The 19,274-nt window shown below is 29.9% G+C and overlaps 1 protein-coding gene across 1 annotated transcript in view; it reads left to right on the plus strand.

The window, feature by feature from the left end:
* Positions 1-596: 596 nt before the first annotated feature.
* The window catches only part of LOC131845607 (prolactin-releasing peptide receptor-like), a 50,926-nt gene continuing 32,248 nt past the window's right edge, over positions 597-19,274 (plus strand). Inside the window, exon 1 of the mRNA XM_059194684.1 lies at positions 597-663. The gene's annotated coding sequence lies outside the window, so the exon portion shown is untranslated. The remainder of the gene's footprint in view (positions 664-19,274) is intronic.

Consider the following 19,274-nt stretch of genomic DNA (forward strand, 5'->3'; position numbering starts at 1 on the left):
TAAAAACAAATACGGAAAGATATTTGACGACTCCTTTTTCTATTGAAAATATTTAAGTCTAGACAGCGCATAAAAACATATATGGCGATCGAACATAGAACCTTATATAGACAAATTTATTAAAAAAGTAATTTAATCAATGTTTTGAATATGTATAAATTAATATTCGTTACATCTTCGAAAATCAAATACTTAATAACAAAAAGGGGCGCGTTAGTGAATCTACTAAAAGATTAAACATCAACGCTATAGGTAGAGAGGTAGGTATTATAAAGATAAAATAGAAAGCATTATATTATAAAGCAAGTGAAGAGTGTCATAAAAATGTCTATCTTTTGTAAAATGATGTCAATATCATCATATTATATGATATTATTTTACTAACCGTATCTACAGCATACTGGACATAGAGAAAAGTCAGTCTGATTCTGAACATTGGTGCGTCAACACGAATACGCCCGATTATACGACAGTCACGCGCGTAAACACGGGAAAGTTTTAAATTTTCAAAATTCGAACATATTCTCTATTTAATAATATTAACTTTTCATTTATTTTAATTTATTATTTATCGTGAAAACATTTTATTTGTGCCGAACTCTTTTCATAAATTTAATACTGACTGAAAAGTTTCGAGGATTATTTTAATATCAAATATTTTTGGTAAGACGATTTTTTTTTTAAATACAATACATTGCATGCGCCACTAGGGACATAGATTGATCAAATATTTTTATGTAAATCTGTACAACTAATATTCTTAGCACTGCACGTTTGCAAGCAAATGTTTGCGTAGATTAATTCTGAAGGTTTTGTCCTTAAGTTTAAGCCTTACTTAATTAATAAAACAATTTTATATAAAATTATGATACTTTCCTATTTTTAGAACCTTTATGGTAACATTATAAAATTAATGCAATAACGGTTTATTTATTATAAGGGCGGTGTGAACTCTTACAGTATAAATAAGTATCTGTGTAGAATTAGCGTTAATTGGTCTGTAATTAATAGCATATAAACATAATTTATTATTAGCTGAGGATATGAATGGATAGAAATGGAACATGGTATTGCATACATGCATATTAATTATTTATGTGAGCACGAATAATTTTACATTAATTTCTAGTAATGTATGATTATATGGTTGTATTCTACAAAAGTATATGTGTAATATGTTTGTGTTTCATAATATGTCACCTTTATTCACTTGCTGTAAATAAATTTCAATTTCGTTTGTAAAAAACTTTATAAAAACAAGTATAATACAGTGAAAATTTATAATAATCTATATAAATATAAATTAATCATAATTAAAACCAAATCAAAAACATAATAATTATTCCAATTTTAAATGAAACTGCTAGATCCATATTAAAAAGTGAATTGTTATATTTATTGATGGTTTATTAATGTAAATAATAACAATATTAAAATATATATATATATATATTTATACTAATGTTATAAACTAATATTTAGTGAACTATAAATAGATTTTAGTAAGGTACAAGAGTATCTCCACATAGTATTTGTAGTGTTATTATAATATATATATCTATGTTTATATAGTCTATAGGTAATTACTAGGTATATTCATCAGATGAACCGTCAGCTTGTTTAATATTCTCCGAAGCACAAAGCACAAAGAAGCTAGTCTAACAGGAACAAATTAAATGAGATTGCAAACATCTAAAATTAATAACTAGACTATTTCAATAAAAGGAGCGATATTTGAAAGGTTGAAATTTTGTTTTATGTCAAACATAGCATCGCATAGCTAAATGTTAAAGCATTTATTCTCCGTACCCACTCTCTAGAGAATTCTAGAGTTGGCGATATATTTTAAAAGAAATGGGAATTTTGTTTCCTTAAATTCGGAATTTGATACGAACTTCTTTATTGTATAGTTATTGTAACTAAAATTTGTAAACAAAGTTCTCTATCTATATTCAATTTACCAAGCCAAAAATCCTACAAGAAGTAGTAGAATAGTCATAAAAATGAAACAATTTTCGGCAAAAAGCAAAAGTAAATAATATTTTTTGCTCAAAAATACAAATAGTATATAATATCATGTGGCTACGTGATTTATACTCAATGAATAGTATTGTATAATAGTTTTAAACATTATTTTAGATTTTCCATTTATCTTTATTGAATCAGTAATTCAATTTCATGCATATTAGACTCTTTAAGACTATAGAATCTTAGTCTTAAAGAGTACAAAACAATATAACGTTAATTATATGTTATACAATATATATTATATAACTATATATTATTATTATTAAAATTATACATCATTACTGTCCAACCCTAATGAAGTTAGATGACTATTAAATAAAACCAAGAGATTTGGAAGCCAACCCTCACTAAACAACTAGGATTATTACTTTGACCTACTCCTACGTAACTGTAATATCATGAGCTAATTCTATATACATTAAATTATACGTTATAAGAGCGGCACAGTGATTTACTACTGCGATTTATTGACAAATCTAAAGGTTTGTGGTAGTTATTGATAATTTATATATTGTAAATGCAAACGTACTATCTCGGGAAATACTAGTTCGAATTGAATATCATCATTACATAGTCTATACATATAAATAAAATTGGAGTGCCTGATTGTAATATTGAAATAACCGTTTTTTACGACATGCATATTAATATAAATACGGTACGGTACATACACCAAAACAACATTTTTTACAATTTTTGTCTGTCTGTCGGTCTGTTTGTTCCGGCTAATCTTTGAAATGGCTGGATTAAGTTAAAAACCACGCGGACGAAGACGCGGGTACAGCTAGTATAAAATAAAGTCGCTATCTATCGTATCTATTCGTTGTCTATCCCTATGTATGCTTAAATCTTTATAACTATGCAACGGATTTTGAATCTGTTTTTTAATAGATAGAGTGATTCGAGAGGAATTTTTATATGTATACATGTACACCCGGGTGTAGCTGGACCGAATAGTTAGTTTATATATAATACATTAATAATGTAATTAAGGGACAATATGAGCATAGGTACTTATCCCTAGAAGAAATCTCTTCCTGTCAACACAAAACAGTGGTATAGGTGGTAATAATTGATGCAAAAAAAACGATAATTTTAATGTTGCATAAACCATTAAGGCTATAGGCTATATAATATGAATATATGGCTTAACACATACATACTATATAATATATGTATAATATGAATACATACGATAACACAGCACATCCTGACTGCTGAAAAAAATTATCACAGTGTTGTGTATTATTCGAAAACTAAGGACAATTTATATACTACACGCACACCACATGTGTCTATTAAATTTCTATAAAGGAAATAAAGACATTTGTCTAAAATAATCCTCCAAAAAATAGAATCTCTTTGAAAAAATAACTGACGTCTTATATATTATTTGAACGTAAACTCAAAAATTGGCTGTTATTTAATAACTTTTACAGTGCTCAAGAATATTTAAAAAAATAATACTTTCTTGTAATTTGCATGACTGTTAAGATAATTACTTTTTAATATTTTTTTAAATAATTTCATTACAACCATTGGGAGCCAGTAATGAATAATGTAAAAACAGGGAAAATATAAAGAATAAAAAGTTACGCGGATCAACTAGTCATACATATTAGTTTAAGATATTTCTATGTCTAGTATTCTCTCTAATTATTATAGTTTCTATTCACACAGTGCCATCTAGATCCAAGTTAAGCTAGCTAAAGCTTGTATTATGGCTACTAGATAATTGATACATATACATTCATATTTCATAAATATATACATATTATACATAGAAAACACGCAGACCTATACAAACAATCATACTCCTGAATACATATGTTTGTGCCGTACGTGGAATCGAACCCATGACCATCAGAAATAAGGCGGTGTGCTAAACCACTAGGCCACCGAGGGCGTCAATGTGGTATAGTTCGGTAGAAAACTAAAATATTACTTCTAGAAGCGGATCACTGAATCGAATAGGTACAACCAATTACACCGCCTATCGACAACCCAATTAGAAGTCATGAAATCAATGTCAACATCAATGGGCTACAAATACAGGCCCGCCGCGCCGTCGCCCAACTGCGCGGCAACATAATGGATCCGCAAATAGTATCATGGCAAACGTCGATACGTATGTATGATTTATATACGACATACAATTTGCATAAAAACACACCCGCGAAATGATTTAGCGAAGTGGTTTTTGAATGACTTCCATTTTCAACACCATATAGTTAGTGGTATATTTATTTATTAAAAATAGAAGTCAATCTAAAACCCTATCAATAATATCATAAAATAGATTTCTCTTCTTTATTTTTAAATGGAATGGTAAGCAAGATCATAGCCCAAATAGTGGTAAATCGCAATCATCCGTATTGCCTATACACATTGAGAATGCTACGGATATTAAGTGTTCATGTGACGACTGTGCTCCCCTCATGCGTTGTCAGTCTGGAAGATTAACATATTATTTATCGTATCCTATAATTTAATTACCTAAGTTACCATCATTAATTACGTTAATTTATACACTATCAAAGTGGAAGCGAGAGGTATACCAGCGAAATCCCTCTACAATATTTTTGAAGATCTTAGCTGGCTTAGAACAGCAATAAGATATGTCTGATGAATTTTCTAGTATATATACTAGAACATTCATCAGACATATCCTACAAACTTGGCTGGACAGGGAGAGAAGTCATCGTCAAGGGGCCGTTAACCTACACCCAGGTCTCATGTCCCAGGAACTGATTAGAGTTTCCCCCTCTGTGACATGATAGACTCTATACCGCAAGGTGTCTCCATAGAATTCCAAGAAGTTCTTCTCTCTCTCTCTCACCGTCCAATCGTAACACGCTGCTTTTCAGCTACCTTCAATATACAAAACAGATAATATTCTTACAGGGATGCAAATGAGCTACATTTTGTTATAACTAAATACTCGCTGATAAAGTTACAATGTAAATTGATACATTACTTAATTTTACGTCCTGTTTACGACTTCGCATGTAAGTTTATGTTCGTTGAATGAATATTGTGTTTGATGTGAATTTATAATTAAGAAACAAAGTGAAGCGAATCCATAATATTCGAACTTGCTCAATACTAAAGTATATTACATAGAAACCCTTTTTCTCTTATATATATGTATATAAGAGAAAAAGGAAAGAAAAATAGAAATTTATATTAAAAATTAAAAGACTATAGTCTTTTCTAGTCATTTTTATAAATTTCTAGACAGTTGAAAATCCTTCTAATTACTTATATTGTAGGAATGAAAGTAAAACTATATTTCTTTATTTTTATAAAAACTTATTAGCTGAAAATTATTTGTTAATAAACTGTTTCCATTATTTTCTTTAGTAGGTATCTATAACAAAACCTTTACAAAGTTTGGGACTAAATGACGCTATAAATTTATTTATGGAACACAGATTTCTGAACCTGCATTGTTCTAAAATGGTTTCATTAATAGTATCAAGATGTTTCTCCTTTATCTTTTCAGTAACATATTCTCCATCATTGTTTATCAGTTGCCCTTCATACCTATATATGAGAATCTCAGATAGCTATACTTATCAACTCAAGATATAGTACTAATCATAATTCATATCAATTCTCGATGCAACATGTTATTAAAAGTATGTTTATATGCATTTTTTATTGTTATACACATTATTGTTGTTTTTAATATAGTAATACCAAATATCCTAACTGCTTGCCTGAAGGAAAATGTACATAGGTATGAAGTTATATAGTGAATGCCATGGAAACACTCAAGCGTTGTCATTCCTGGGGACTAAGTTGTTAAGCTCCTGTTCCATGAAATCTACTGCAATATCTCACTTTTCAGTCGGAACATAGCGTGCAAAGTAAACTGTTTGCTGCAAAATTCGGTGTGATAGACGTTTCTCGCGCTGACTACTTAGTAGTTACAATGTTTAGGTCTGTGTACTATATTGAATCTCTGTACTACGAAATTATAGCAATCTCTTCAGTCCGAAACATAACTTACAAAGTACTAATGTATATTTGTAAGAAGAGTATATTATACAGAAACAATTATCAACTATACATCAAAAGTCAGTAATAATATTAACGAAAGATAAGTAAATAATTTTAAATAATAAATTATTTATTTTCATCCGAGGTTTTTGCCTAGGTATTCATAACTCTATGAGTTATGTATTACTATTAGCATACCTATTTCACTCTGGCATACAATTCCCTGGAAAAAGAGAACGAATTTTAAAAATCAATGCATCACAATAATTTTTACATAGCTTATACTAAAATTTGTTCTCTCTCCATTAAATATCTCTCTCCATGTATTATTTATTACAGATAATGAAAACATCTCCTTAATACAACGTATATTAATGAATGTAATTACTAAAGAAATAATTATTCCCAAATAAAATAGCTAGTCTAATAAGATGGTAGGGATAATCATAAAAAAACACGTCCAAAAGATCGTATGTTAATAAATAATTTTAAACTTCAATTTTAATCAATTGCAATAATATTGAAACCAATAGTGTTTCACTAATTCTTCCTTCTTGTTATCGTGCCTACTATCTTAAAACAATTTATTACAGCAATGCTACTTGTCAAAAATACATAACCATTATCATTTTTTACAATCAGGCAGACACAACTTACCATAAATACTGAGCACGTTCATATATAAATACTAACAAACATGACGGTTTGTATGCATATTAGGGTAGAGTGGACAATGTATGAATACAATAAACAAAAACATACCGTAACATTAATTAAAATGTAAAAACCTTGGACCATTGTTAGCTCGTTTCGATTATCTTTCGTTTTGTTTTTACTTTAAATATTTTCTTTTAATGATACTGTAATAACGTATGCTTCATCTATCTCTTGAATTACTATCTATTGCTGAAAACTGCATTAAAATCCTTTGTGTATAATAAAAAATATAAACACACAGACCGTGGCGGCGTTCTTAATTTATACTATGTAAAGATATATTTTTAACTATTATTTCTGATTATTTTAGGTAAAACTAATTATAATTATTTTTTATCTGTACTTTTACAGTTACAATTTTTATAATTTTCGTAAAACAATAAGAAAAATACATCCAGTGTTCAGAGAAAATCACAGACGCTATTATTTCAAATTGAATCCACAAATGATAATAACGGTGAACTTCATTTTGAACTGGGAAGTTTCTAAAGCATTATTTTAACCGACGAGCACCCGGGATTGAGAAAATTAATTAATTCTCAGTTATAACAATTATATACTTCAAATTCACGACAATTAATTGGAGGACTAAATTCTATGAAACAAGTGCCTTTTATATTATAACTAAGTGCTTTAAAAGTGTTCTTAGAAGAAGCAACTTGAATAATCCTTAATAATAAACAGCAAAAAGTCAAACGATTTTAGTCTACAATTTTATAAATAACCTTTTGCTTAAATCATAATAAGCCAGAAGAATTTGCACATCGTCTTGTAATCCCAAGCTAGTGTTATGAGTTCTAGATAACTCATAAATACTTAAATACATAGGTAACTTATTTTACATAGAAAACACCCAGACTGATACAAGCAATCTTACTTCGAAAAACAAATGTTTATACCATTGGAAGTAATGTGATGTGCTAAACTGCTAGACCAACGAAGCTATCAATAGCAAAAGTTTAAAGTAATAATTGGAAAAAAATACAAGAGGCACCGTCAAATCTGTTATTACGGATGTGGTAGTTAGAAGCTTTATTGACTGTCAACGTCATTGTTAAAATTTGATATCTAGAAAAATGTGATATCCTTCGTGCTCACATTTCACTGGGTATTTTTGAATCCATCCTATCGCTGTTTAATTCTATTTTAAATCATTACGTCGATTTAGTTTTCAGGCTTCATATAGACTTGATGTAGCAGTTAAATTATTACAGTTCGAACACCATTACAGTTTCGTTCCTGTTCAACTATGAAAGCTATTTGAATTGCAAATTTAAATTCCAATCGGTTCGAAGTGCAATGGAGTCCCCTGTTATTAAAGCTGAATCTTGGTAAAAGCTTGGCAATTTACATAACATTTATCTATAAACTAATTGAATTATACGGAACCTGCAGCATTGCAGTTGTAACCTAATATTCAATTGTTTTCATATGCAATATGAAAACAGATGAATGTATTTGGTATAACATCTATTTCAACAGTTTTATCAGCAGGTGGAAAATTTTAGAAACGGGAGAATAATCTAAAAATGGTATATTTTAAATCGTTTACATGCATTATATCTTAGGGACACAAATTAGATATTTCAGAACCCCAGTCTGTTTCGAAATATTTGATTTTTAAATTGACCCTACCGATCAACGAATAGTACGGTCAACTTATTTACACAAAATGCCATACCACACAATAAGATTTCAGATCACGTCGTTGATTTAAATGTGATTTCTTAACAAAATATACGTATGTAAATATTTTGACAACCTAATTAGGTTATAACCCAATTATAATAAAAAGTATAATGCAAGTATATAACAAAAAAGAGCAAATATTAGGTACATTATAAAGACTTCATTTCTTTTACTTCGTAAGATAAAAGGTGAAACTTTATAGTGATAAAGTTTCACCTTTTATCAAAGGCAAAGTAAATACATCCAGGGCTAAATACAGTTTCAACTAAGATAATGCACGAATCCTTTAGCTGTCTGCACGGAAATATCTCTCTGTGATGTCAGATAACATTATGCAGGAAACTCTTACCTCAAAGGACATCAGTACTTTGACTGGCAAAAGCTTCCATGCAACGAAAATCCAACAAATGGAATATACTTACCTACATTATGACACAACAAAGCAACTATAAGAATGATTGAATGTAAATTTGGTATGTTAGAATAAGTTTATGTAAACTGAAAATTAAAAAGTGAAATACTAGTAATAATGCAAATATCGAGTAAGACGTAGATCAAATATTATGTAATAAAATAATAATAATCTTTATTCAAACTTATTTACATTTTGTTTATATTATTATAAATATGTTTTAAGTCAACTGCCATATTTAACATATGTATCATATTGAATTCTTATTCAATTGAATTCACTTAAAATTCGTGGTGCTAACAATATTATTTGATTAAACAAAATATACTCATATTTTGTTTAACCCGCTATGCACTCGCATAGCGGGTTCGATGTTAATTATCACATGCCTCCTCGTTAATATGTTCTGTGTGATTACTACAACATTTGTATAGTATAGTAATATATTAAAAACATGTAAGATGTAAACCAAAGACTTGTTCCTGTCTATATTGACATTTGACGTTGAAGCTATCCAATCGATGTGCCCCAAATTGGTTACATGTGAAAGGAAATAATGCGAAGTTAGTTTTAGGGTTTAGTTTAGAAAAACACTGGATTAGACTCGTTGCATCCATTCATGAAGTCAATTTAAGACTTTGTTCACATAAACATTATTTACCTCATCTAAGGGACAAGGTAAATAATTTTTATCCTTTGTTTATATTAGGTTACAAATTACTAATAACTATACTTAACAAATACGAGTACTAGTAAAGAATAGCGATATTTTCTGTATTTGGCTTTCAAAGACGTTGTCTAATAGTAGTATGGTAAAATTGTGTCCTTACAAATACTAAATACAAAGTTTATTATTGTTTTTTTATAGTACTTTTGTTTGTAGTGTTCTTTGTTTACTTGACTAATTTGTCATTTTCTTTTTGTTACGCTTGCCACGACTTTTTATTACTTTTCTCAGTCAGTGAAAACATGTTATTGGCTTTTTATTTGCAGCTGACACTTCTAACTGTTTACCACGATTTTGTTCACGCCAAACCGTTATCTTCCTTTTATATGGTACTTTCGAATTGGAGTTCTAAATATATTGCAGAATAGTTCCTTATTATATTATATTTGGTATGAAACTAAAGAAGAAACAACATCAGAAGAAGAACTATTTCTGCTTTCATTTTAATTAAATGTAATATTTTTTTATAATTTCTAATAATTTTGTATATCAGTAATTAAATTAATATTAATCGATAATAATAGAATTCTTAAATTAAAGTTATTCTTTTTATAAATTTTTTAAATTTTCTTGCTATAATTAGTCAATATTTATGTTTTTATAAAATTTAGCGAACAAATAATAATTTTGCAGTAAAGTATTTTGTTATATATAACAAAATTAATCCGGGGGAAGACAGTAAGCTCACCCCTGCCAAGTTGGATTCAAATATGCTCAACAATGTTTGGGCATGTTAAGCATTATATTTACCACAACGTTGACAGTTGACAATATAATCTGAATACAGATAAATCTATAATAATAATAAAATAATAAATAATATCTCAGGTCAATTCACACAGCGCCATATAGTACAAAGCTAACCAGATCTTGTTTTATGGGAACTAGACTAGACTGTTTCAAGTACATAGATCATTATGATTATATCTTATAGTAATGAATACAAGTTTGTACCGTATAAAGAATCGAAACTACGACCATCAGAAGTCAGGCGGGGTGCTGAACCACTAGACCAGCGAGATCATCAAATAGTACGTATATGTTTATTTCTTTATGCGAAAACAAAATAATAATTCTTATGTGAAGCAGATTAAAACCTACTCTTTCTTGTAAATGATGCGCATTTTATTACGGTAGATGATTATGAAATAGTGCACCCGCCTGCGCTAACCTGCACCAGTATAAACAACTGAATGCATTTTAATAAAATTTGGTATAAAGATAGATTGTATGAAGACATACATAGTCATACATATTTTATCTCAAAATAATGTAGTAGGGCGTAAAATTGGTAATAGAAGTTTTATACAGACGAAGTCACGAGTAAATAAAATAAAAAAATATCAACGAATTAATACACCTAATGAATATATTTATTTCCTATTCTAAAATAGCAACTTTGTACATTTATAAGTTAGTAAATACTACGGTATTGTTAATTTTTCAAGGTAAATACGCTATGAAAATATAATCTAGTATGCATTTCCCATTGACGTCAACGCAAAACACGATTACGACTACTAAAAATTAAATACGTGTAGTTTTAGAATTTAGGAATCTTTTGAGAAAAAACTTTTATCTTTACAGCATCCTGCTAACCTATGACCCGTGGGATAGCCGAGCTTTTCCCATTTCCTCTCGCTACTTCACTAGAGAAATACGTTTTTGAAACTGAAATTTTAATGACATTGCGTACTATATGTGCACTGTGGTATACTTTCATAGATACATGATTAGAATAGCAAATTACTAATAATAAAAACTGATAACCATACTGATAAATAATGCTCGTGTTAAGAGTCATATTAACACAGTATTAAATCAGATAGATCGCCCGTCCAATTAAAATGATAATCGAATTTCTTAATTATTGTACTGTTAATATCAACAAAGTTCGTGACGTATAACAAAATACCATATTTACTCGTTCCATAAGTTTTCGGATCAAGGATCATGTAATTTAATAACACGCTTCAGAAACTATATGGATAACTCTTATTTGCTACTCGATTCTCGCCAGCGGCTAGGACTGAGCTTAATATGATATTGAACGTACTACCATATAACTGAATTCCATTACGGAACTTGCAGTTCAATATTTTTCTCAGATTGGAAATCAAATGCGCGCCCACTTTCAACAAACGACTAATTTAGCCTGTGGCAAACACAGTATGGAGAGACGAGTGTATTTACAGTGCATTTATCTGTGACAAATCATATTATTATTATGTGCATTTTTCTTATAATAGAAATCAAAGTGCACGGATGTGACTGGCCACTGACGTGGTATGTGGGTAACACTGTAGCAGATGCATGTGTATAATGCATGCATGCATAGTACACAGTAGTGTGCAGCCAAAATTTCCAATTTGAGTAAAAATATTGTAGATATTTTTTTCTCAAAATGGAAATCTGAGTGCACAGCTACTCTAAACTGTCTATTATATACCCTGTGGCGAATGTACTACATGGAGTATGAATCTGTACGTACACAGCGCACATACCTGTGACACTGCATCGCCAGTTGTTAGGTAATTTTTATCGAACTGTCTAATGGTTACTTATGTATCATAAATAAATAAAGTTACCGACCTATTTGACCTGTGGCACACATGGTAGCGTGGACATGGACTAAGTGCATGCTTGTTTGGCAACTAGTCTAGTAATAACAAGCCTAATAAACATGATCGGTTAATTCAAGAATGGACTAACCAAAGCCTCATGTCAGCAGCAGTATTTTAATACACAAAGGGTTATTGTGTCCTTTCTCAAATAAAAAATATTCAGACAAATAGAGATGTGCGAGTGCTAGCATATATATACTCGCCTAGGAAATACATAACAAAAATTAATCTTTTTATAATACATATTTATTTGATTCATGGTTTATCTGTATACAAACTTTACCTTAATAAAAACACCTTCATACAAATACATTATATTATATGCTAGAAACCGCTGCTATGTATGTATAAAACCCTTCATCTCCCATACCCACGGTCATTCGAGAAAATCCTTTCCTAGTTGATGCCTACGAAACATAATATATATTTGAAATATCAAGTTTCTAACCCTTTTTACTCTAAACTTCTTTATACACAAAATAATAAAACCGAACTTAGAATCACTTCATTTTGAACTATTAAACAACCAAATAAATATTGTACTTTTATCTAATTTTTTTTTATTACGACGATGGTGGTAATCAAGCATACGGCCCATCTGATGGTAAATGGTTACCGTAGCCTATGAACGCTCGAAATATGGGGTATCACGTGCGCGTTGCCGACCCTTAAGAAACCTTAATATACCCTTCTTGAAAAACCCCATGCTGTAGTCTCGTGGGAAAACCTCAGCAGGAAGTTCATTCCAGAATCTAAGTGTACGCGGGAGGAAGCTCCTCTGAAACCGCACTAATTATCTCAGACATTTGGAATTTGTTGGTCATTGTATTTATAATGAATCTTAATCAGACAAGAAGTTTGTTTTCTATTGTTATGGTGGCCTGGCGGGTTGGTGTAGGGTATTTCTTTAAGTTTTTATCATTTCAGCAATATACTTACGCTTACGATATATTCAGGGAATAGGTATTTACATATTTCTTAACTATTTTAGAATAAACATAGAGTAACTATAAATAATTATAGCCTATGTTATACAACATAATATAGGATTCTAATGGTCAAAGGATTTATGAAATAAGTCTAGTAGTTTTTGTGTTTATTTGTTGCAAACAAACAAAAATACAAATCGTCCCTCTTCACAATATTGGTATCGAAATACAACGCTCTCAACTAAATCCCAAATTTATTAAATGCAGATAATTTCAACGAAACTGTCATTGTTATGAAAGAATTTAACGCTACATTTGCTCGACGTCAATATAATCCAGAATTTAATATTAAATAATGAAGAAAATACCTATTTCATAATCAAAACAGCCGCTTTCGCCACTTTTTGTTTACGCCCTGGGTGTCAGACAAATCACGAAAACTTGAAGAATTTTCTTATAAACTTCTCCAAACAAACTTCACTAAGTACGGTTCGAAGTTCAAATACATTTGTTTGGGCATTTAAATTTCGAACAAACCCCAATGCCAGACGGATCGTTATTGTTATGCCTACAGATAACTAATACCTGGACCCTTAAAGAATATTCATTCATTATCTATGGCATTATAATTTAAATAACAAAGTCTCTGCTAAAATCTTTTACAATGATTGGCCTCCGTGACTTATTGAACATATTTCTTTCCATGAATGACGTCACTTATTAGGAATAAATTTTTATAGACTACTTAATTATAGACCTTATTACCTTAGAGTACGTTGATTCGATCATATTAAGTACCAATTTTTACTTCCAACTTGGTCTGCTATTTTTAGATATAAGATAACCAATGTTCATCCTCATAATATGATCTATCTTCAAATTAAATTTCATTAAGATCCGATTATGCGTACAGTCGTGAAAAGATGGACAGATGGACAGACAGACAGGTACACACACATGTGCATTTATAACCTTAGGGTGAATTATAAAATTTGAATTATATGTATAATATCTACATATATAATATTCATTTTATTTGTATTTAAATATAAATTAAAAATATAAAAATTAAAATATAAATTATTTAAAAAAAATTTTTTTTAAGATAGGAATACCGGTTACACGTTTTTCGCCAGAACTACCCCACAACGCTTTCTTTTATACCTAAAGGTTAGCTGGTGGATAATGCCATACGGCATTAAGCTAACCTTTTGAACAAGTTTATTGTACAATAAAGAATAAATAAATAAATATATTGGAGATTATAAAATGAAGAAGTGAATGAAATGAAATGTCATGCCGAAAGGCTACGATTTTTATTTTTGTTTATAATGAATTCACTTAAAGTACTCGTAATATAACAGACAATACGAGAAAGTCATTTGTGTTAGTATGAATATGTGATTCGCCGGAATGAATACTATGCGACCAGAAAAGTGATGACGTAGAAGATCTACAATGACGTAGAAGGCAGAACAGTGGACGTCCAGTGACCTTGGCTCCGACCATCCAGAAGGAACTTTTGACATTGGGTTTAACACCTAAAATGACGCAAAACTGTTGTAGTTTATTTTTATATCGTTACGGGTAAGAAGAAAAAGTCTAGGAATACGGATATATATATTATGAAGATTGTAAAGACATTAAAGTATAAACAAAAATGAATAATAAAAGAACAATAAATTTAAATACAAATTTAGGATAATAAATACATTTTAATTAGCCAGTACAGTATACAACACAAACTGTCCCGAGTAGCATCAAAATATAAGAAGGGCTAACCCAAAATAGAGAAATAGGATAATGATGATGTTTATAATGAAGTTACTCAAGGAATACATAACTGATTTTCAAAATTAATTCCCCTATAGAGGTATACATAATAAATGAGTAATTTGGCTATAACTCTCGAAGGCAACGCCGCGTGATAATCTAGATTTAAATAGAAGAAAATAGTTCAAGAGACTATTATAATGAATTCACCGCACGTATATGCTATTCATAAGTGTAGTACAGGCTGGTGTCGATTTATTTAGATCGGAGTTCGCAAAAAACATGTTTGTAGTCTGTCATTGAATGACAATGATGAAGTATACAATATAAGAAAAATCTGAATGTTCCCACATTCAGATTTTTTCTTATATATATGTGAGAGAGATTGAAAGTATGCTTTGCATATAAACAGACATAAATTTTAATATTGATTGCTTGTATCCACACGGAACCACGTCCGCGTGACTATGATTAGGACAAAAAGTAGCCCTTCTTCGTTCTTCCTCGTTCTCTTTTACAAATGCTGTGTTGCTAACTTAAAGAATAGCTTTTTTATATATTTTCTATTTGTAAACTTCTTAGTTTATATAAGAATTTATAATTGACACTTTATCTTACGTTACGTACCTATATTTTGAGATAACCAAAATAACTTTTGTAGTAGGAAATTTCGGTTTTGTTTGTTTGCGTCATTAAGGTATGATTATCGGTGTTTCTATGTCTGGAGATTCAGTCAGCTATTTAAATTCACACATAGTTTTTAGTTCACACGATCAATATCGAACTCATAACGTTAGAATTGTGAATCGGGGTAGCAAACCACTAAATTACGACGCTCTCCATTACCTAAAACTCTTAATACAAAACGAGTTTGGCATGACCGACTTTATAAAAAGCCATACCTTTGACGTGTATCTTCACAATGCTCATCTCTCTGGAAGACCCTTGATTTGTAGCCATCATAAGGCAAATCTGTTCAACTATAAGGCCGGTAAGTTGCCTGAATTATGTGATCCAGACGGCAAGGGCCATTGAAACTCGCTCAACTTGAACTGTTTTTGATACTCGTAGTTTCTTATATAATAGCACTCCATTATGTTTAGTAACTTTAGACGTAGTTTATATAAGTATGTAGCAAACTAGAAGATCTGTGTACAAAAAGATTTTAAGGTATGCATATCTATACCAATTTTATAAAGAGGTAATGTTTATAGGTTTAGATTCGGGTTAATCTCCTACATTACTAATCCTATTTCGATATTTTTTAGTATTGAATAGTCCGTTTATCGAGGAAGGCTATATACTATATTATAGAGATGAATAGTGTTCATCCCTATTCGTCGTAGCACGATTTAATAAAAAATGTTGCAAAAATGGGTTGCGCGAATCAGCTAGTTTTTATTTGAAGAAAAACTATCATATGTTCCCGTAAATGGCAGAATTTATCTAATAACACTAATATTATTAAAAAATATATAATATTAGTGTTATTAGATAAATTCTGAAAAAAAAATTATATTTTGTTATTATATATATATATATAATAACAAAATATAATTTTTTTATATATATATATATACGTTCATTTTTAAGGTATTTATAATATGGGCCATCAGTAACCTCAACTAAATAAAGTAATAAAGTGGAAAGATTTGGTTATTTACATTTATAATAGATAAGAAATATGTATATACTGGATCGATTTAAAGAATCAGCTACATTATACCTGCCATTCTGATAAGATTGGTATTAAATGGTAAAAGAAAAGTAGAAGTTTAAAATTATATTGAACGCAATAATTTATATGATCATTAATATATATAATCGAGTCTTAGCACGAATATTTTTTCATTAAATAAGATATTGTACTATTTTGACATTTCGACGAAGTTACACTAATACTTGTTACCATAAAAATATTCGTATTGAGACCTGATTACATATATTAATAATGTGTAATGACTACGAAAATTTAAAAATAAATATATACACCAATTACATAATTTAACTCTGTCTTCTATGTAAATAATTTAAAAATAATTATTTCATTATCTATATGACGAATCTAAAATTACATATACCTTATCAAACAGTAGTATTAAACACATTACATAAAACAATTTCATAAATTGTAATAAAGTGTCATAAAATTAAGAGCCGGCATTACGAATAGGTCGATACGCGTATCTCAACACGATAAAAGGAATCAACTTTTATCACAGTAAAGATTATGTACACTTTAGATTGCCTTCAAAAACATTGAAACCAGCAATGGGATATATTATAGCCTCGGCGTGGCAAATTTATACAGATTTATCTGCAATTTAGGAAATTCCCTATAATTCATTCTTGGAATATCATATCATTTGCGTTGCATGGATTTATTGGCGATCATTGTGTAGGTATGTGTGTATAAATTTTTTTCAACAATGAATAGAAATTTTTTTCAACAAATTCATGGATGAATGGATAAATGGTGAACCCGATTTAGGCAAGCGGAGCACTAGTGAAGGACGATAAGATGAACATAAGGTCCATGAATATATGGTTAGCCCATCGTGACAAGTTCACTAGTAATTTATTAAGATAGTTTCCAGGGGGAACCGCATTCAAGTAGATTCGGACAATTTTCCATAAGTGAAAAAAAAAGATCACCAGGACTAATGGCCCAATGCAATGTATATATATACATTGTAATTGCGCTATATATGTATATACTGAAAACACGTCACTGAACTAAACGTTTTCAATAATAGAAAGAAAGTAGAAAATACTTTGAAAACGTAATTACGGTTTCAAAGTATTTTCTACTTTCTCAGGAATTCCTGAGTATATTCCGTATTACGGGACGATGACAAATGTCTCTCTTCCCTTTTAAACAAAGAGTCTAAATTTATAAAGAATACATATAACTAATTTCAATTCAGGATATCGTATGCTATTTCCGTACTAAATGTATATTTTGTGCGTGGTTCAGTAACAAATAACGTCAAATAAACATTCAGATAGTCTTGAGGAAATGTATTTACTAACAAATCTGCTGGTGATTGGTATTGTGCAAATAGCAATTTAATATGCTCAGTTGGATTATAAGAAGAATCTAATTTATAGCATTTTATTCTTACTTCCTCATTCACCGTACGAAGAAAAAAAAACTTATATAGACATTGTAAAAAGTCGTCTGTGTGAATGTCTCTATCTACCTATTTCAGCCGCCAAGCAGCTTGCTTTGGAAATTGTTTCAGTTAAAGGGTGATATAGAACAGTGAAATTAAAGGACATCTTCCAATCTTTTCAAGGACGTCCTCTAAAAGTGAAACCATGGTCGTGATGTCCGTAATGCTGGTAATGCTGTTCATGTATATAGGCATCAGTTACGTTACCATCAGGTAGGCCGTCAGATTATTTGTCATTACAGAAAAAAATCTCTGTCTTTATATAATTTATTTTATCTTTGTGTAGTTTGCAGTTATATTTGTTTCTGAAGATTTCTAAATAAATAATATAATAAAATAAATTGGGTTAAATAAATTTCATATCATTATAATTTATCCAATTAAAATTCATAGAAATATTAAGCATAGTGCAATTAAATTTCGAATCATAAGGACAAAGTATCAAATAGGAAGTGACAATTTTTTTTAATGTAATTTATTAGTATGGAAAATTATTCTAAAATGGCATATTATCTATCAGATTGTAAGCTACAACCGCCGTCTGTTCGTCACGATATCATTAATTATTCTGTAATTTCATTGCATAGTGTCATCCTGCAATCGAAATATAGCTTGCGAAACTGCTAGGACACTAAAATAGGGGAGACTACGGAACACCCCACGCAGACATTTTTTTATAATCTACCTTTACTACCTAAGTTATTGTTACATGATCAATTTTATAAAAAAAGTTCAGAATTTGTTTTCAATTATCAACTTTGTTTCTTTGGGACAATTTATCAGTTTCATGAAAACTGTAATCGAAAACGAATGACATGTATTACATTGGCTTTGATATTGTATGTACACAATTTACAATTACAAACAAACATCGTCACAATATCTTAAAACTAGTTCCTTTTATGTCTATTCCATACAACGCTCGTCCTTTGTAACTGGGACCTTGAATTTATTGGTTGACAATAGCAATCTGTTAGCAGTGACTTAAGAATGATGGTGATATTAAATCATGTCCAGATGGACAAGCAGATGCTGGTCCAATCTACTAAAGGACAGTTACTATATACACCTTTCTTATGTATTATATAACAAGAGAAGTCATTTATAATTATTTTACGGACACAGATTAAAACAAGTAATAAAAAATAATCGATACGATATATCGTTACGTTAGATATATCATAGCCTGGTATG

The sequence above is a fragment of the Achroia grisella genome, unplaced genomic scaffold (assembly GCF_030625045.1).
Source record: "Achroia grisella isolate CSIRO2021 unplaced genomic scaffold, CSIRO_AGI_Agris_v1 utg478, whole genome shotgun sequence".
NCBI lineage: Eukaryota > Metazoa > Arthropoda > Insecta > Lepidoptera > Pyralidae > Achroia > Achroia grisella.